At 38.9% G+C, this 21,780-nt stretch overlaps 1 long non-coding RNA gene across 1 annotated transcript in view; it reads left to right on the top strand.

Moving 5' to 3' along the window:
• Positions 1–343: 343 nt before the first annotated feature.
• Positions 344–21,780, top strand: part of LOC132371982 (uncharacterized) — a 216,572-nt gene continuing 195,135 nt past the window's right edge. The window contains exon 1 of the long non-coding RNA XR_009505049.1: positions 344–394. This is a non-coding gene — a long non-coding RNA (uncharacterized LOC132371982). The remainder of the gene's footprint in view (positions 395–21,780) is intronic.

Here is a 21,780-nt window from a genome sequence, read left to right as displayed (position 1 = left end):
TGGGTATTCTCAGATGTAAAAAAAGAAGTGGTTGGATGTGACGACTCAGGCCCCTTATAGTTCTTAAAGTCTTTGATTTTTTAAGAGGAGAACGAAACAATTTTACTGTGTGGTGTGGGTATTGGGTGGAGTGGCTTTATGCACTTAGGAGTCAATCTGAGGCTTATAATTAGAGAACAGTCCAGGCAAAACTTTGTGCCTTATTTTTTTCAGGACATTTGAGAGATTTATAACTTTAATTTTGTTTCAGTCAGCTATATTCACAGTAATGCTGTATAACAAGCACTGCAAAGTTTGCCAGCTTCTAGCAAAAAATTCATTTATTTCTCACTCATGCCTTTGCAGGTCACCTGAAGTTTGGCTGATGTCGGCTGGACTGGATTCCAGGTTGCAGGTTAGTTTGGGGTGTCTATATGGGACCAGTGGAATATCCTGGGTGTGTGGACTATCTCAGGGCTATGTAGACCTGCAAGAGGGCAAGTCCAATTGCTCAGGTAAATTTCAATTTCTTTTTCTGTCTTCAAATTTTATTTATTTAATTTAGAAATTGAGGTATCATTGTTTATAACATTATATAAGTTTCATGTGTACAACATTATATTTCCACTTTATACACTACAGCACGCTCACCACCAAAAGTTTAGTTTTCATCTGTCACCATACAATTAACCCCCTTTACCCATTTTGCCCTCCCCTCATTCCCCTTCCCCTCTGGTAACCACTAATTTGTTCTCTGTATCTATGTGTTTTTGTTTGGCTTGGTTTGCTCATTTTCATTTTTGTTTTGTTTTTTGCAAATTTTGATTTTTAGGCTGAGGTTGTCTTTGTTCTGTCCCACTGGCCAAAGCAAATTATATGATCAAGTCCAAAGTTAAGGGGCTTAGAAGTATACTCTATTTACCATAAGACCATGGCAAAACTACAGGTGGATAGCACTACTATAGGAGAGCAAAAGACTTTGGACCAATAATTCAATTTACGACAACTTGATATATGTGTGTGAATATGGGGATGTGTAATAGAACAAGGAAAGCAAAAGAGGATTCTGAGTGGCTTAGGTAAGAGAACCACATACGTTTGAGGAGAAGGATCTAGGTTCTATAACTCAATACCAATTATTGATTAACTTCTGTATACCCGTCTTCTGTATCCGCTGGTGAAGTAGTTTCTTGTACTCTATATTGTTGGCTCAATAATGCTGCTAATGACTTTCTATAGAGAAACTATTTTTATCATGCTCAATAATAGCCTCCACATGGCTAAATATCGCAATCAATTCTCAATTCCCACCATATTTGACCTACCAGTGGCATTTGACATAGTTGAATGCTCTGTCTTCCTGTACACTTTCTCACTTCACTTTACTTCTGCTCATTGGCCAGAGCTTGTCACATGGCTCCCTCCAACTTCAAGGAAAGCTGGAAAAGTAAGGAACCCATGGATATTCAGGGAGCACTGACTGCTTCTGCCACATTTCTGAAGGATTCTCTGAGCCCACTTTATTTCCCTCTCTCGTGACTTTGGGGGTGTGCCTCGTATCTCCTCCATATACTGATGACATTCTCTAATGGTAAGTATTTGCTAAAAGGACACATGAATAAAACGGCCCCAAAGGGAACACAGAAAGGAGGAGAAAAAGAAGTAGTGGACACATAAATGATAGCCTGTCTAAGTAAGAGGCACTATGGTGTTGGCACCACTTACTAGCTGGTGATGTGGGCAAGTTTTTTAACCTCGCTGTGCTTCAGTTATCTGTAAAGATAGGAGTGATAATAATAGCACCTACCTCATAGGATCTTTTGAGGACACAATTAGTATACATGAGTTACTTAGAACAGTGCCTGGCACGTGGAAAGTATAATAAGCACTAGCTATAACTATTTCATGAATTGAACAATTAAATTCTAAATAATAGAGAACTGAAACTATAAGTGATAGCAAATTTATAAAATTTTAAATTGTCTCCCATATAAACCCCAGTCTAATGAGGGAGATTCTCATTTTAATATGTTTTATTACCAGGATTATGGAAACACATAAAAAAATAAAAACAGAATGTGTTATTTCTCTGCACATGTGGCACTTTGGCTAGAGGTAATTTTTTTTTCTTTTTTTTTTTTTTGAAAAGCAGAACAAGAGCATTTTGGAAATGGAACAGACCCAATGAGTAGGGGGCACTTAAGATGTGTTTTGTAATTGCACACCATATTGTTTTATCGAAACTTTTCTCATTTAGTGTCAAGGGACCATGATGAGTGTCTTGGGGTCTAAGGGCCTTGTGAGAAGCCTGCAGAGAACTCAGGCCCACCCCTGCTGATGTGGCCCTGTGATGATGGCTTTTCTTCTAAACTGTCAGCAGGAAGGTTTTCTTACTGCCTTCTTTCCCTCTGCATTTCCAGCAAGGAAGAACAGCTGAGGCAAATGAGACAGAATCTTTTTCCAATTACATAGTATGCATATTTCATTTCAGCTGCCGCCTATGAGAAACATGATACTGAGTGAGTTAGTGGTGCTGAGGCAGAACCAGCCTACAAAAGATTTGGGGGGTACATTGTTAAATTTCCAGAAGATTATTTGGGTGAAATAGTTTGGTAGGTTAATTATCAGACTGAAAGGTTTAAGGTATTTAGTTGCTATAGAGGAGAAATTGCAGCCCTAAATACAGTCCCAAATTACTTTTAAAGCACAAAATGGTAAAAACATAAAAATGTGACAAATCATTCTGGCTTTTTAGACTATAATTGTTTTGAAGGGGAGAGGGTAGAGCTTTTAGAGGAGAGGTGATTTACTTGGTGGCACTTAGCTGCTAACTTTTACTTTGAGGAAGGGTATATGTGAATTGACTTTCTTTACTTCACATCATCATTTAACTCTTAACTCTTCATAAATGTTCCTGAGGGAAAAGGCCAAGTTGGAATTTTCCCTGTGCTGAACTAAGTAAAACATCAGCCAAAATTCAAACTAACATTTTTTGAAAAAACATAACTTCTGAACAAGAATCTAAATTAAGTCAGTTATGTTTCCTGTTCCTTTCTCTTTCTCTCTTATGTCTTATTGCTTTGGACCCCTCTCCCTCTCTCTCCCTTGGAAGAATCCTTCCTTATTTCTCTTTCCTTTTTTTTTCTCCTTTCTGTCTCAAACATCCTTTGATAATCTAATCTACAATGGAGCAAATACTATGCAGTGTCCTGGGGAAGGGGCGGTGATGGATGATGGAGAGGGACGAAATGAAAATCTTTTCTCTGTTCCCAAGAAATGCACAGACTTCTGGGGGTCATCCAGGTATAAACATAGTCTTATAATTCAGGTTGCCTAGATTGGGGCTTTTGGTCATGCTGAGGTCTAGAAGATCTCTCCCAAGTCTCCTGATTTAGGGATATAGACCAGTATAAATTCCAGCTCTGTTACTTACTAGTTGGGTGACCTGAGGTAAGTTTCTTGAACTCTTGGAGCCTTAGTCTTTCTGATCTGTAAAATGGGCATGATACTTAGTTGAAGATCATTAATAAGGATGGAATTCAAATACACAGGAAGATGAATGAGCAGCCTACCGCAATAGTAATACTGTAGTAATGCAGGTATAATGAGGGCTTGAAGTAAGGAAGGATGCACAGTACCAAGGGGATGAAGAGGAGGGTGAAGAAATATTAAATTGACAGAACTGGGAGGGCTTAGATACAAGCCGGTTGCAAGGGGGAGTGGAGGAGTCAAAGGTAAGGAGGATTTGGAGGTTTCTGGCTTTGGTCTCAGGTGATGCCATTAACTGGGAATAGAAATTCAGTAAAAATAAAATCTACTTTGGATCTTTGTTTTGAAAGCGCTGCAAAATATTCAAATAGAGATACCCAGAAGGTAATTTGAAACATAAGTCTAGAGAAGTCATCAAATTTCAATACGTATTTGCTAAGCACATAACATGTGCGAGATAATCTGTGAGGCACTGAATGTGGAATGGCTATAGAAAGACTTAATTATTCCTTTGCTTTCCAGTGGAGGAGAAAGATGTAAAATAAATACTAACACAGTGAAATATAGAACTAAAAATATATAGGTTATATTAAGGAAGATCACAAAGTGCTCTGAAAATATCTAGTAGGAGGTGCTAATTTAGATTGGGAGGTTTGGGGAGGTCTCTTTGAGGAGATGTAAGCTGTGACTGACAGTGAATTTGACTTAGTTGAGTGTAATTAACTCCTAGACTGTAACTGCCATGACTTTTCCCCATGGTTGTATGTTGGTGACTATAGCTCTATTTAGTAATCTACATTTTAGCAGAAGGAATCAGTAAGAGGAAGGAGTGCTTCCTATGTACTGCAGGAACATCAGCATAGACTTCATCTTACATCTAATTAATCAGAACTGCATCACATCTCTAGCCCTAGATGGAGGGTGATGAAGGAGAAGAGGTTGGAAATTCAGGTTGGGGCATTTGGCCAGTGGTATCCGCTACATTAAGGAAGAATAATGTCTTCAAAGTTGAGAGAGAAGAAAGTTTCAAGAAGGTGAATTGACAGCAAAATCAAATGTCACGGAGGTGGAGAAAGATGAGCTCTGAAACAAAACTACGGATTTGACATTTAGAAGGGCAGAGACCCTGCCCACTGTGCTCTCCGCTGTATTCCAGACACCTTCTCCAGCGCCTGGGACAGAGAAGGCAATTAATCACTGACTAGGGAAATTAATCTGGCTGCAGTGTATTAGATGTATTGCATGCATAAATGTCTGTATTGATCATCCAGTATAAATTAAATTCTAATTTTCTCTAAGTAAATACTTTCTGGAAAGAGTGAGTGTCTGGAGAGTTATCCTTCATATGTACATCAGAAACCCGTTAGGAGGAATAGACTAGAACTTAAAAAATATTTCCCCAAAGCTCAATGAAACAAGAGAAAGGAACTACCTGGAAGAATTTGCTTACCTCTGTAATTTTAGTAGCTGTTTTTAGTAGGGACAGATGGTTTCTAGATAGGGCAAAGCTGTTTAAGTATCATTAGAGCTATTTATTTTTATGCTCTTTTGTTATAGGAAAGATTCACAGCAGTTTTCTGTCTTATAGAATGGTAGAAAAATTTCTATGAAAGCCATTTATGTTATCAAATGTATTCAATTAATATCTTATATTTGCATGACAGTTTAGAGCTCGCAAAGCACATTTAAATATAACATCTCATTTGATTATCTCAACCATATGGGAGGTTATTAGGGCAAGTGTCATTAACCTCCCCATTTTATCATTAAAAAAAATTCAAGAGATCTTAAGTAATTTACTAAAAAATCACACAGTGCTAAGAGAGTGAACCAGGATTCGAACATGAATTTTAATTCCTAATTCAGTGTTCTATCAGTGGGTAAATAAATTTTTGAAATGCTCCCTTCTCTTTGCAGAGACTGCTAAGAAAAGATGAAAGGGGCCAGACTTTGTATATGGATGAGACTATTAATTGCAAGGCATACTTTACTCAGGGATCCTGTGTTAAGTGGTGTTTATAATGTAGGATGACTACAAGGATAGTTTCCTTTTTCCGTTGGGGAATCATAGTTTTTGGGTCTGCTCTTCATTTGTGGTATTCTTTGCACGTGGTCAAGTATTTATTGTCCATGCATTATTTTAGTTGGAAGTCAGAACAAACTTCACAGAAGAGGTAAGTTATATGTACATGAGGTAACTTGATCTGATTTAAAGCCTGATTAGAATTTACTATCTCAGGATTCAGGATTTAACTCCTCAGGGAACATAGCTTTCCTTGTGGACATTCTGTCTTTCATTCCTATTGTACATTTCTATCTCAGTTTCAAAACTGAGTTTTACCTGATTCCCCTCCTTTCTTCTGGTACATTCTGTGGCTTGCCATATGCAACCAATCCATGCACTTTGAGCCCTTCTGGGGGAAGTGTTGATATGTTTACTTGGATCCTTTAAATTCCCTGCCTCATCTTCCTTGTGACCAATGACAGGATAAGGTACCTATCTTCTCAAAGAGAAAAGCACTAACTATATATCTATTTGTGGTCCATAATTCCAAGGTTTTATTTTGTGAGGAAAAAAGATGAAGAAGAGAAATAACTCACTATTCTGTAAAAGATACTTAAATTGTAAATTACTACCCATTTGATTTGACAAAGCCTAAGTTTGTGGGCCTTGAGGCTGCGAGCAGTTCCGAGCTGCCTGACAGATAAATGAGAGCTGTTGATCCAGGTGAGCAATGGAGCTGAGGGACTCACTTGTCACCAGGTGACTTTGGAGATTATGACTCTGTGTGCTTGAGAAGCCTTGCAGGTGGATGTGTGCAATAAATCAAAACTAATCATATCCTGGAGAGAACAACAGCTGTGTTTATGCCCTTATGGGGTTATGTTGACCCTCCCTAGTGGGCCTCCTAGAAGTGTTACACTTGAGGACTTGCTAATAGTTTATCTGAAACACGTTTTGAATCCATTTATTAAAGTTTTAAAGATTTATTTTATATCTTTCTTTCAGGGTTCAGGTTTTGGTATTTTCATTCATTCACTCAACAAACCATTCTTAATATTTTCTATGTGCCAGATGCTGGCCAGTGAGATGCAAAGATGAACTAGGCAATGTCTTTATAATTAAGAAACTCACATCTAGTAAAGAAGGTAAAACACATAGACCATGAAAGAAAAAAATGTGGCACAGGAATATTTATTAATAGTATTTTGTGTATTAATATATTTAACAGAAAGAAAAATAAGAGAAGAAACGGAAGGGGTAGGTATGTATAGAAAGAGTAGGCAAAAGAAAGGATCAGTACAGATATAATATACTCACATTCTATATTATTGACAGCTTTCACATGCAGAACACTTTTTTGAAAATAAATGATTGTTTGCAGTGATAGTCAGCTAAAATTATCTAGTCATAAGGAATCAAAAGAACAGTGAATTTGTTTGAAAAGTGTAATTACTGAGGCTTACAAATAAGCAAAACCCAGCAATTATAAACTGATGAATTTGTCTTCATCTAATGTGCTTACCCACATTAGAGTCTTCTGTACAATTTTTGGCACTAGAACTTGAGGATAATATGGAGAGCTTGGAAAGATTCAGAATAAAATTTCAAAAATTTATTAAAACGAGATCCTCAACAGGGACAGTACCAAGTGGCTTGAGGAGGGGGGAATTTAACCCTTCAAGCCCTCAAATAAAGATGCAATGCAAGTAAAACAGTGCCCTCAATATTCACTGCAGCTTCAGAAGTTGACATCCTTGCCAGCCAACCAGATTATTACCCCCAGGGCCCTTACAGATAGAAATTCTAGAGTCTCCAGTTGCTCCTAAATGATAGAAATGAGATTTATGAGGAACATCTATGGGATTTTCAACATCTGCTTCACCCTAAGTACTCAAAAATAATTGTCAAAATGAATGAAGATGAGGATGAGAAGTGACTCAAAGACTGACTTAGCTATTCTTTCTTGTACATCCTTTGTACCTGTTCTGGATTTTAAATAGAACATTATTATGAATTTGTTAATATTGTTAAGAATCCCTCCCCCCACCATCAAAGATGTAAGTTTCTTGATTCAATGTGCAAAATAAAGGATTTGGGGTAGATAGAGTTTTTCCTTACAGAAAAAAATATTAACAGGTTAATTTATAGAACTCTTTTTTTTAAAGGAAAGTAGATTTTCAGTAGTCTGGGATAGTTTTTAGAGGAAAATTTGAGGACCTATTAAGTTTCCTTTCTGCCCTACAGTGTAGGACCATATCTACATGGAAAACTTAATGATATGTGAAAAAATTATAGATTCATGGAATCATAAGAATGAAAGAATCTATTATTTCATCTATTCTCAAGCCATCTGTATTTTCTCCATCCACATATCCTATTGCTTAACTAACAGCAGTCTCTGAAAATTTTCCTTTGTCTACTTTAACGTGTTTTCATTGAGATGCTAGTGCTGGGGGCTGTGGTGGAAGACAAAGATTACTAAGAAATGGTTGCTCTTTACTTTTTAAGGGCATACGACCATGTTGGAAAGAAAACTACGACCTTAAAGGGGCATGAAACCTCAAGCTCATGATTTGTAACAAAATACCTTATTCAATAGTTAATATCTAACCTTTTATTATATTGTGTATCCACATTTCCATTGTTCTCCACTCCCTCCCACATGCAAAGAATGAATTATTTGGGGTTACAGGCTATTTGGCCAGTACAATTTTGTCTGTAAATACTTCCATTTACTCACCCCCCCCCCCACACACACATCACACTCACGTACACACACACATCACACACATCACACAAACACCCCCCCACACACGCACACACACGCATCACACACACACATCACACACACACATCACACATACATCACACACACATCACACACATCACACACACACATCACACAAACACACCCCCCACACGCACACACACATCGCACACACACACCACACACACATACCACACACACATCACACACACAGCACACACACATCACACACACACATCACACATACACACCACACACACATCACACACACACATCACACACACATCACACACACACACCACACACACATCACACACACACCACACACACACACATCACACACACACCACACACACACACATCACACACACCCCTCCCACACACACATCACACACACACCCCACACACACATCACACACACACACACCACACACACATCACACACACACACCACACACACACCACACACACACACACACACACACTTAAAATTTTAACTTATACGACTTTGGAGGTAATTATTTCATGGTGCCTTAATTCTGCATAGTTTTTCTTCACTTAGGAATGCAGTGGTATGTTGAAGTAAAAGCATTTTTTGACTTTCCACAAGGGTGTGGGCTTCTCCCTGGGTTTCCACATTTTCCTTTGTGCCTCCTGTGGAATGGTTTGTGGAGACTGCAAAAAAGCAGAGGCCAACGCCTTACTCCTTTCCCCTCCCCTGCTCCCTTCCAGCTCATCATATTCTTATATAATCCAAGAGAAATCTGCTTTTGGTTAGAATGCAGTTGAGGGAAAAATAAGGGTTTTTTTGTTTTTTTTTTTACTTTAAAATGTTCCAAGTTTGTATGAAAGTTCTGTGGAAGCAACAACTTAAATGGAGGCAGCTGGAAATCATTAAGGGAACTTGCAGCGGACAGTGATTCAAGCAGGTTGGAATTTCCACTCTCTCCCTTTTTATGGTACTTTAAGCAAGTTAGTGTTGCTTTTGAAACTTGAATTAGCCCTCTGACTATGAGAGTTGAAAAATTATTTTATTCCTCTACTTCCTAGAGACCACTTCACTGATTTCAGAGGCTGTTACTGCAAATGAATAAATGAACACATTTGGAACTAACTGGTGCTCGGCAGCAATGCGCCTCATATTTCATGATTATCCTTGCATCTTCCTGGTCTGAGTCTGATTTGAAATGATAACCACTGAGGAACATTATGAACACTTTGTGGCTACTTTCCTAGTCTTATGTGATAACAGAGGTCCCAATTTTTACCTCCCACCTTTCTTCTTTAAGGGTTGTGCCACTTTTAATGACAAATAGTTGCAAATGAGTCATTCCAAGTTCTTTTTTTGCTCCAACTTTCTATGGGTTCAGATGCAAGGCATACTGGGATCTTAGGAGCAAAGGCTGGTGGGTAGAGGCTGAAGTCAGAGCTGAGAAAGTCTTCATGGCTGCAGGCTCTTCCCCATGGGTGTGGCAGGATTGTGGGCGGGTGTTGCTATAAAGAGGTGGAATCTGGTCAGTGGGGCAAAGCAGAGGAAACACAGATGGTGGATAGAATGTGCTGTCAGGCAGGCAGAGCCTAGGAGATTTGTCTATTGGGAAAGTGACCCTGGCTCGTGTCAGGGCATGTGGGACAGAGGGTCCAGGTCCAGATCTCTCTGGGAAAGCAGATTACCATTACACAGTCAAAAAAGAAACTGTTCAGTTTGGGCCATTAGGAGAAATCATGGGGGGGAAGGGGTTAAAGGAGGGAGAAAGCAAACTCAGCCTCAGCTGATACTGAACTCTGGGCAGCAAAGTGAATTCACACTGTTGTTTGCCTGCCTGAGTCTGAGTTGGTGAGGGACTTGGCTAGAGAAACTGAGGAATCTTTCATGACTTGTCCCTAACTCTTCTTCCCACTGAACCATGTCGATATCAAAAAATTGTGTGCTCTTTTCCTCATTGTTTCTTGGAATACCTATCATGAAGACCAGAAGACAGAACTTATTGGAATTCTGATGTGGCAAATAATCTTGCTATAGTGAACGAGCAAGTCTTCTAGAGAATCATAAGACAGCTTTAATCTTTTCCCCACTTCCTGTTCCAACCTGTTCAGTGGGACAGATTCTTTTCTGGCCCTGCATGAATTCCAGGAAGGGAAACCTTTTGTGCTCTTCTAGCCACCCAAGAGGTTTTATGTTGGTCATTAAAATCCCCACTTCCACGTAATAATAACCTTGATTATTATTTGAAGTTGAGGCATCTCATCTCTTCCAGCTTAGGTCTGTCCGAAAGAAGGCCTGAAGTGAGGAAGGCAGACCTGGTGAGCTCTGTTTCTGATTCTCTACTTCCTGCTTCTGTGCCCTCTCCTCCTTCAGCTTGCTAACTGCAGTTTCTGACCCCTTTGGTGGAGGAGGGGGCTGAGGGAGAGGGAGGAGGTCAGAGGAAAGAAAAGGCATTATTTGATCAGGGCTGAAATGAGCTGATGTCTGTGTTCTCTGCACATGGCAGGTTGTTTTCTTTTTTAAAAAGCTGACACTTTTTCTTGGCAAACTTTAGTGCATTATTTGAAAACTGCCCACCCTCCAACCCCAAATCACTGGGGTATCTAACCTGCAGTTCTTTTGATATACTAGGAAATTCATCATTGTGGCTGCGTGCTTATGTGATGCTCTCCCTCGGTCCATGGGACTCTAGTGGCACACTCCTTTGTTAAGGTTACTGTGTTCCTTGAGGTGGTCATCTTGGGCAGTATTTAGAGAACCCCAAGCCTAGCTCTTTGCTCTTGATTCACAGTAAACTCTCACACATACATTGCACCAAGAAACTCTTTTGCTATCTTTCTTGGTGGCAGTCTTTCCTTGTCTTCCGTTAGAATAGAGTTTTTCCATATTCCATTGTCCTCTGTCAGTAGCTGGGGCAGAAGCTTCAGCTCTTTAAATGGTTCCAGTGAAGCCACATTCCTGGGGTTTGAGCTGAGGGAAAGCATCCCCTAACCCTTCCTGCCTGGGAACTGAGTGGGATTCAATACTCACCAACAGCTCTTATACAAAATCTTATTTTAAAATTCCAATTCCTGCAGTCAGGGTTAAAATTTTAAAAAAAAAGAAAAAAATTTTTTACCACCTTTTAGCAAGCCTTGTATAGATGGTATCAAACTTCTCAATGGGTTTAAGAATGTTTAGCACCCATTATCTTGAGGCTTCTGTAAAACAAAAGAGAAAGAATCAATTTTTAAAAAACATGTTGTTAAAACCTTATTCAGACACTAGAGGTATATTGTTTTCCTGGTGGCAGAATTATCCAGAAAGAATGAAAGTTTTCTTTACCCTCTCAGGTTTATTAACTTTGAAGACTTAAAAAAAAATTAACATATTCTCACTATTGTCACAGAAGTCCAAAGTGCTAAACTAAACGTCTGTATATGAATCTATTACTAAGAGGTAATTCTTATTAAGAGTAACAAAACAAAACGCTAGTTTGGCAGAGGTCTTAAAGCCTATAGTTGGGTAGACAAACTATTAGATTGATGAAAGAGATTTTTGCACAAGGACAGTCTACTAATTTGCTGAGCATTGTATCTCAAGGTTAAAAAATCCTGGCTACATTTTAAAGCAGGGAAGATCAATTAGAACATTCATTAGATTCCTATTTACACTTTAATTGTCAACTGCTCATTTGTTGGAACCCTTTTTTAGTCATTAGTGTCTGTCAGTAAGAAATATGTCTTAATTTCGCTTATATTCATTTATTCATCCTTTCATTCAGTCAACAAACATTAATAATGTGCCGAGCACTTGGCCAGCTTTTAAAAATATACTGATGAAAAAGACAAAGCTTACCCTCAAGGACATACTCACCTCAAATTTTCATGTATTCAAAATTAGTATAAAGGCATTAGGTTATACTAACATTAAAAAAAATTACCTTTCACAATAGGAATACAAAAAAGGATTCTAATAAATGTACAACCTAATTGTTCTTTTCTGTGTGTGGTTATTAGCCCATTTATTTTTAGGTTTAAAATAGCCGAGTATGTTTTGTTTGGGCTGCTGTTGGCCTTACATGTGTTGTAGATTGGAGAGCTCTTGAGAATGGACACTATATATCTTCAGCTGCATTCTGTAGGACCACAGGATCCAGGGTCAGTAAATCCGCCACTTTCTGTTCAGGGAAGAAGGAGTCTGCCTCATCATTGAAAGGCAGAGAGTGGAGCCCTTGAATTTCCCAGTTTCTGAACAAAGGAGTTCCTGAGTACAGCGAGTGGTAGGGCTCTTGTAAATGTAAATCTTCAGAGGAAGACTGTAAGCTCTCCAAAATCACCTATATGTTATGGGTAGACTTTAAGTGCCTTCAGATTTTTAGTTTAATGTCTGATTTTCTAGACAAAGAACTCCCTTCCAATTTTTTTGGTGCCTCTGGACAAAATCTGGGCTAGCACTTAGGCCCACCAGACCTGCTGAGTGCATGACCTACACATTTCTGAACACTTAGCAATCAGAAATGTAGCATGAGATTTCTTCTCTTGGAGTATAATTCCAGGGATAAAATTATTTTGCATTAGAGGTTTAATGCTTATTTTTCAGTTTGATCTAGTAGATTTTAAGTACTTTCTTACACCCAGGATAGTACCAAGTATTGTGAAGGATACGAAAGACACATTGACCATAGTCTTCCTCATTAGATGGACACATAACAGTAGAGGCAGCATGTGGTGGCCAGAGAGCCAGTCCAGGTGCCAAGAGGACTGGGAGCCAGTCATTAACTAAATATGTAAACTTAGTCATGTCACTTACTTTCTTTGAGCCTCAGTTTCTTTTCTTTCAACAAATTTTTATTTCACTTGACAAATCTGAAATATTTCAGAAATATATATATATAGAGAGAGAAATGTACAGGGAGTATTATAACAAACATCTACGTATTCACCAATAAAATTTAACAGTTGCTATCCTTGAAGAAAAGGAATAAAATATTACAGAAAGAATTGAAATCTACCCTATCCTATTTTCTCTCCTTTTTATGCCAGAGATTATCAACTTGATATGTGTTCTTGCTACCCAAATTATTGTAATTTTCAAAAACTACATAATACTGTTTATGTATTTTTAGATTTAAATAAATTGTGCCATAGTGTTTGTGTCTATTTTCGCAACTTCTGTTCACTTAACATCATATTGGTAGGATTCTTCCATGTTGATACCAGTAGCTCTATTTATTCTCTTTATATGCTGTACTGTTAAATAAATATACCCCCAAATATCCCTTTCCCTATGTTTAAACATTTAGGTTGTTTCCAATTTTCTACTCTTTAAACCATGCGGTAATGAACATCATTGCATAATGTCTCCTTATGCACATGTCTGAAAGTTTCTCTAGTGCAGAGCTTCCCAAGTTCCCAATTAATGTATCATACCACATTAAAAATGCGCTTAGACTCTGTGTCGGTTCAGGTCCTTGGAGAAGCAGATAGCAAGATGGGATTAGATGTGCAAGAGATACATTTTGGAAAGTGCTTGTGAAAGATAAAGGGGGAAGGAGTAGGATAAGGTTGGGAGAGCCTTTAGGTTTGACACCTGTGAAAGAAGAGAGCAAAGGGAGGGTTGGATTGGAAGCATCTCAGCCACAGCACAGTTCTCAGAAAACATAGGCCAAGCTAGTGGAGACTCCTCAACTAAAGGTTGCTGGTTGGAGGAGCCCAGTGTCAGGTAGGAACATGCCGGCTCTCATACCCCATGCTATACTCAGGCCTGGGGGGCTGGGGGCAGCCAGGGAAAATATGAATCCCAAGGGACACAGCTGGGGCTCTCAGTCAACTAAGTGGCCTGCATAGTTCTCTAGAAGGAGATCTACGGCATGTACCTCAGTGGCCACTACAAACATTTATCACGTCGGTTCACACTGCCTGAGAAACTGAGGCACTAGAGATCTGACCAGTTGTAAGCTCCAAAACCTCCAACTATGGCAGTGTTACTTGGCACTTACTGTTCCTACTAGAATGGATTTCCATTCTCTTATTGGCTCTGGGGATCCCTCTTTCTTTCTCTTGAGGCAGGCTATGTATTGAACAATTTCTTCTTTTGTTCCATTTTATCATACATTTCTACATGGTTAACGGGAATGATTTTGTTTCCTCAGTCACACGTGTTATTGTAGTAGACCTCACTTTCTTCATCTGTAAAGTGGGAGGTTGGATTCAATGACGTCAGGCCATTTTCTGCTCTATTAATCTGATTCTAATTAGGAAAAAAAAGTGGTCCAGACAATAATGTTAGTGGAGTGATATAGCAAGAGATAATCTAAGAGAAAATCGGACTCTAGGTCTTGAAAGAAAGATGGGATCCGTATGAACTGTACACCATCTACATTTTATAATAGAGGTGTCATGTAAGTTTTACTTTTCTGTGAAAAACCCTTCTTTGAGGGAAGTGTTCATGGCTTATTCATGTTAGTGACAACACTTGGGCCGTAAGAGTAAAAAAATAATGTGTATTAGCTAGAGCTTAACAGGAGAATCAAAACAATTGTTCACTATTGAGAGGGGAGTTTAGTTCTATATTTAGAGACATATATTTTACTTTTAATGGTCTGGGTAGGTAGGAAGGGTAGAATTTAGTTTATTGTGGTATGTGTAGATATTAGAGAATTAAGGCTTAAGCAGTAATGGAAAAAAAAGATAGAACTTGGACCAGGAATTTAGGGTGAGATGACCTTAACTTCATTTTGGAATAGTGAGTAAAATAGAATTCTTCTGACAAAGTTATTAAAATGTGGGCAAATAATTGATTTCTTTAAAAAATAGAATGCTCAAGCTGTCAATGATGACAATAACCTACAGGTCTTTCTATTATGGCTCATCAGGTCATTCTCTGACAACAGTGAATAATATCATGAGAAAGGAGGTACATGGTCCTAGATTGACCACATCATAGAACGCCTGATTTACAAACCTTACCATTCTCGTTCAATCAGATGCCACAGAGGCACATTTGGACTTTCTTCGTGATTAGAATTGCTCCTTACTCAACGGGTCTTTTTAAAACTGCATTTCCTTTGTTCAGCTGAATCACAATGTTTTTCCATCAGTAAATGTACTGAACTTTAAAGAGTCCAGTTTTCTCGTTTAGTAATTGTAGCACTGGTGTTAATGTCCGTATAAGTCTTGTGGTGATAACCAAAGCAAGAGGTGGCTTCTCTTTCAGTTGAGTTCACATGCATTTGAGTCAGTTGATTTAGGGTTCTGGGATTTCCTATTCTTCCCTAGTATTTATGAATTCAACTTCCATTTTCAGATTTCCAAAGGCCACTTGAGGGTTTAAGTAATGCCTTTAATTATAACTTAAAGTATAGGCAATTGCATTTCATGAAGCTAACAATTATCCAGAGTATATTATTAGAGAGTGAGTTTTTGAAGTCTGCATAGTTTGTGAAAACCCATCAGAATAACTGGGGGAGAAAAGAGACAAACTAGATTGGAACAATGAAGTTTGAAAACAACTTTGATTGTGTCTGGAGTTTACATGGTAATGAGTCCTAAATCTCAGGCATTAGGGTTCTTTGTAAAAATCCTTGCAGTCTCTCCTGTTTGCCCTTATTCAGAAATAGAAATGTTGGCAATGTTTTCATCAGCTTTTAAAATATAAACACTGATGTGGCAGTTGACTATGCTTTTCAGACTTCACTTTATGTAATTCTTAAAATTTCCCTGTGACATAGGTGATAATGCTCCCTCGAGAATGCATCCTAAGAGGAGATGAGCAATTTGCCCGAAATCACATACTTATGAAGTAGCAACACTGAACTGCAACCCAGATCTTCCGCTCTAGCATCGAAACTAAAAAGCCCATTATATGATCAAGTGACTAGAATGGTAGAGCAATTTTTCAGTCCTGAGGCATTTTTCAGGTGATTTTTACAAATTTGAGTAAGTAAATACTCTTAAGAATGATACTGAAAAATAAATACGTAGATTTAAGAATCAATGCTAACTTTTTCTTTTAAACCAGCCTGGCCCATTTTTCTAGTCATGCTCACACGTTCCAACACCCTAAGGATGATGAGTCTGGTGTAAAGGAGAGAAGATGTTTCTGGAGTCAGATATGGTTTGAATTCTAACCTTCATTTATTAGTTGTATAACCTTGAGCAAGCTCTTTGGTTTACTTACTTGTAAAATGGTAAAAATAATAGCAACCTTAACAGGGTTTTTAGGAATAAATGAATGAGACAGTATTTGTAAAGTGCCTGCCATTCTAGGCACTAAAAAATGATGGCCATTCTATTTATAGTAGAGCCAAGTGGGGCATTATTTCAACTTAGAACATCTTACCCCTTTCAGAAGGTAGTTTTAGAATATATCAAGGTGGGTTTGTGATAATTTAAGTGACTCAAACAGACTACATTTTCCTGGATTTTCAATATAGTGGCTTTCTAGCTGTATTTTTACTTAAAAATCTACAATAGGGAATGGAAAATTCATAGCCCTTTTAAAAGTGTTTCTTATACTTCCATGGACCCTTTAAATTCATAGCTTGTCTTAGCCTTTTATCCTGTTCTATACATTTCCCTTTGAGTAAAAGTAGCAGCATGTTTTCCAAACTCAAAGGTTGTTATAAGTCAAAACAACCTTCCAGTTAAGTTTGTGCCCACCTGAGATGTTAGCCTGATCTATTGACCATGGTCTCTCTGAATGGAATAGCATGAGACTAGCGCTTAAGTGTCTTAAAAGTGGCATTTTTATCTCCTCCTCAGTAGAAATTTGCAGTGAACACCCCTGGTGGTGGTAGTTCTAATGTCCCTTCTTTCATCAGATAACTTAGCTGCACACTGTAGTGTGTGGGATGAAGATCGAATCTGCTGGATCTCAGTCCTTCCTCGTCCTTTCCTCCTTCCCCACCTTCTCCTCCTCCTCCTCCACCATCTCACCATATCTCTACTTGTTTTGTGTCTACTTCTACATTGGGTGATGTTTCTAAAACAGGCCTGAGGACTTGTTAGTATGCTAGGCAGCTGGTCAATTTTCAGGAGCAGTAGGAAACAGGTGTCTTTTCCACTCCTTAGAAAATATAAAAGAAAAAGCATAGGTTACTTTAGAGCTGATGCCTTTAACTATGATGATTTTATGGCTAAAATCAACCAAGATTTATTTAGCACTTACTATGTGCCAGACACAATGTATTTTGCATCATTTCACACATTTCTTATAACAACCTTACTGTGGCCCAAAATGTGTCCCCCTAAAGTTCATATGTTGAAGCCCTAAGCCCCTATGTGACTGGATTCGGAGATGGGACCTTTACAGAAGTAATTAAGGTTAAATAGGGTCATAAGCGTAGAGCCCTGGTATGATGGGATTAGTGCCTTTAGAAGAAGAGACATCACAACTCTCTCTCTGTCTACCTCGTGAAGAGGTGCAGTCTGCAAACCAGGAAGGGAGCCCTCACCAGAAACAACCTCTGCGAGACCTTGGGATCTTGGACATCGAGCCTCTGGAACTGTGAAAAAATCAGTTTCTGTTGTTTAAGCCACCCAGTCAATGGTATTTTTTTATGGCAGCCTGAGATGACTAATACAAACCTTAATGGTATCTCCTTTTTATAGATGAGAAAACCAAGGCTTAGATTACCAAATTAAGGAATTCTGATGGTGTTCTAAGCCTGTTTGCAATCTCCTTGTTCTTTCCAGCTCAGGGTGAGATTTGGGGGGCTACTTTATAATTGTTTTCTCCAACCACAAGCCTGCTTCCATTTCTCCCTCCTATTTTTCTCATCTTTCTTAAAAGTTATTCTCTCTCTGTGCTCAAGCCCTCTTGATTTTCTGGTACCTTCAGAAACTCCATCTCGCACCCATATGAAAGCATTTTGTTATTGCCTGGTGTCCTCTCTCATCTCTTCAAAATGTTTTCTGAAAACCATTTCCTCTCTTGACACTGAAGTTTTCTCTCACTTATCAAGCGTGTCTTTCCCCTATCTCTATTATAATGTTGTTTCCTCAGCATTTCCACTTGGATAAACATCTCCTGAGAGACGATGTTTGCCTGTTTTTTTTTCATCTTTGGTAAAGTTGTTCATAATCTGAAGGCAAAGAGTAATATAAAAACTAGGCTGATAATTTGTCATTTTCCTAAGTCAAGATTTAGTGATTCAACCTCCACTTACTATGCATTTCTTAAAGAGCTTAAAGATGATTTATTCTGTTATTTTAAAAAGGCATCCTATCTATTGCTCTCCTATTTCAATTATAAAGTAGTCTTTTGAAGTTTTGCATTCTCCACCCATGGGCGTACAGATGTCTCCGTAGCTTCTAGAGCTGCCAATATCAAGGCACATAGTAATGAACAACAGACACACTTTTAGTCTTGAATACCCAGGGCCATCCTACTGTTTATATTACTCATCTCTCTCATGTAAGAGAAAAATAAAGATATTCCCCATAGATCTTCCATCTCACCAATTTTGTTAGTCATCCTTGCTCTCCTACTCCCTTACCTAAACGTGTAATAAATCATCAGGTCCTAGAGATATGACTTCTTAAAGGCAGCATCTCTTGCAGTTGGCCTTCTTGTCTCCAGCCCCCTGCCACTATATCAGGCCCTCTTATTGCTACCTTGCTGTTCTCCTCTTGCTTATAACTCTTCTGTGACTTCCTGTTGAACAGTGGATAACATATATACGCAGCAGGGCACCCATGGTCATTCAGGCTTTAATTCTTAATCTATAAATTCAATCTTATAACCTACCTTTCCCCAACCCCATCCTCTGCTTGGAAATTTTGAACAATTGATTCATTCTGCATGCATTGCCAGCTATGTGGCAGACACTCTGCTAGACGCTGGGGATACAATGGTGATCAGGAGAGAGATGGTCTTGTCCTCTTGGAACGTGCAATCTACAGGGAATATAGAAAGGTCTGCAGGAGGTTACTCTAGAGTATGTTAAGCTTTACAGTAGGGAAGTTATGGCATGCACTCAGGGAACATGGGAGTGACATCTAACTCAGACTTAGGGAGGTCATAGAAGTCTGTTATATCCAAGTTAAGACCTAAAGGCTGAGAAGGTGTTATTCAGATTCAAGGTTTGGGAGTTGAGGGCAAGGAGAAACTGCTTTAGGCAGAGAGAGCATCATTTGCAAAGGTGAGAAAGAGCAGATTATTCCTATTCACAGAACAAAAAGTAGATCATTGTGGCTAGAGCAGAAGTGGCCCAGGGAGCTGTGTTGGAAAATGAGGCTGGAGAGGTAAATTTCTTTAACAGTCAGGCTCTGTTAGGCCATTGCTGATGCTGTTCCCTCTGCTTGAAATGACCTGGCAGCCTCCTACTCACTCTTACACTCAGCTTAACCATCATCTTCTCTGTAAAGTGTTTCCTGGTCTTGCCCAGTGATACAATTTTTATCTAGCATAAACTTGGGTTTATCACTCATATCACTGTATCTCTCTCTCCTACTAGAAGATCAACTCCTGAAGGGCAGAGGTGATATTTATTTATCTTTATATCCCCCTGTGTTTAGCAGAGGGCCTATTATAAAGTAGATGCTCAATCTGGAGCATTTGCTAATGTCATACTTTGGAGAAGTACCCTATTTTTCCCATGGGTAATAGAACATTTGGTTCGTTCAAGCCTTGGGCTTGGGGCTATCTACGTGTATATCACCTTACTTTAATATATCCATTGATATATGGAGTTAGGAAACCGCTCAACAGAGTCATGTCTGTTTGATTTTACAAATTGATATAAAAATCAGGTGTGACTTACAGGAGGAGCACTTCAAATCTGCTTTGATCAGCACTCCAAATCTGCTTTGAGGATTGAGTTTTTAAAAAAATCTTATTGAAGTATAGTTGATTTAAAATGTGTTAATTTCTTTTGTACAGCAAAGTAACTGTTATATATATATATATATATATATATATATATATATATATATATATATATTATATATTCTTTTTCATATTCTTTTCCAATATGGTTTGTCACAGGATGTTGAATATAGTTCCCTGTGCTATACAGTAAGGCCTTGTTGTTTATCCATCCTGCATATAATAGTTTGCCTCTGCTAACCCCAAACTCCCAACCCTTCCCTCCTGATTCCCTCTCCCTCTTGGCAACCACAAATCTGTTCTCTATATCTGTGAGTTTGTTTTTGTTTCATAGATAGGTTCATTTGTGCCATAGTTTAGATTCCACGTATAAGTGATATCATATGATATTTGTCTTTCTCTTTCTGACTTACTTCACTTTGTATGGTAAACTCTAGTTGTATCCATGTTGCTGTAAATGGCATTATTTCATTCTTTTTGACGGCTGATGATTAATATTCCATTGTATATACATACAACATCTTCTTTAGAGGATCGAGTTTTTTTTGAGGATTGAATGAACAAAGTTTGGGGGAGAAGGGTGCATGTTGAGTGTCTTCTTTGCTGAGGGTCAAGTGTTGAAAAACCTCCTTCAGGTTTCTTCCTGGTAGTTGCTACCAGAATCCATCCTGACCTCACTCTCTTGGTAGCAGCCTTAGATCCAAGAAAAGTGGTAACGTGAGTAAAATTGAAGAGCTGTGTCACAAGCATCCAAGCCAGTCTTGGCATGAAGTGCCCTTAACTGGGCATAAAATCAAAGGGACACTCTATTACCTTCACACTTAGGTGAATGCCATGGCTGGGTCTAACAGACAGAGCCCTGCCCCTCTGGTGAGGGCAGTGAGCAGGCTATGGGGTTTGGGCACAGGAGTGGGTGTGGTCCACCTGGGGATTTTTCAGTTTTTATCAGTAAGCCTCCAGGTTAATGGTGGTAACAACTGAGACACCAGGGGCAGCGGGGGCAAATGCCTCATCAGAAATGTGTCCCTGTGGGACCACTGGGTCATTCAGCTCACCTGGATAGCTGTTCAATCCTTTATTTAGTCAAGAATATTAATTGAGGATCTACTATATGCTGGGTACGTCTCTAAGTGTTTAGGATATAAAAGTAAAAAGGCAGGGAAAATGTTTGCCAACATGAAGCTCATTTCCTAGAAATAAATGCATATACAGTATCATTTCAGGTAAAAATGAGGAATTGGGGTGTGATTAAGAGTGTGAGTATTGGGGGGGCTTGTCTGAGACAGGATGTTCAGGGAACACCTTTCTGAGGGAGGGACATTGAGCAGAAAATGAAATGGAGTGAGAGTGTGAACCACTTGGCCATGTGGGTAAGAGCGCACACCACAGGAAAAGCGGCATGAGACATGAGGAGGGAACTAGTTTGCCATATTGAGGAGCATCGTGAGAGCCTGAGGGCTGAGAGAACAAGGGGGAAGGTAGTGGGAGGTCATTCTGGTGAAGACAATGGATCCTGAAATACTGTGCAGATATGGAAACCATTGGCAGGTTTTGAGATTCGTGTTTCTAGACAATCGCTGGCGCTGTAATTGAGGGTGGCAGGGGTAGGAAGCTTGCAGTAGTCCAGAAAAGAGAGCCACTCATGTTGGTAGCTGTGGAGATGGTGAAAAGTGGCTGGATTTAAGATAAACTCTAAAAGTGGGACCAACAGGATTGGATAAGGGGTGTGAGGAAAAAGAAGAA

Source organism: Balaenoptera ricei, chromosome 9 (assembly GCF_028023285.1).
Source record: "Balaenoptera ricei isolate mBalRic1 chromosome 9, mBalRic1.hap2, whole genome shotgun sequence".
Taxonomy (NCBI): domain Eukaryota; kingdom Metazoa; phylum Chordata; class Mammalia; order Artiodactyla; family Balaenopteridae; genus Balaenoptera; species Balaenoptera ricei.
This window is presented reverse-complemented; position numbering and strand designations above follow the sequence as displayed.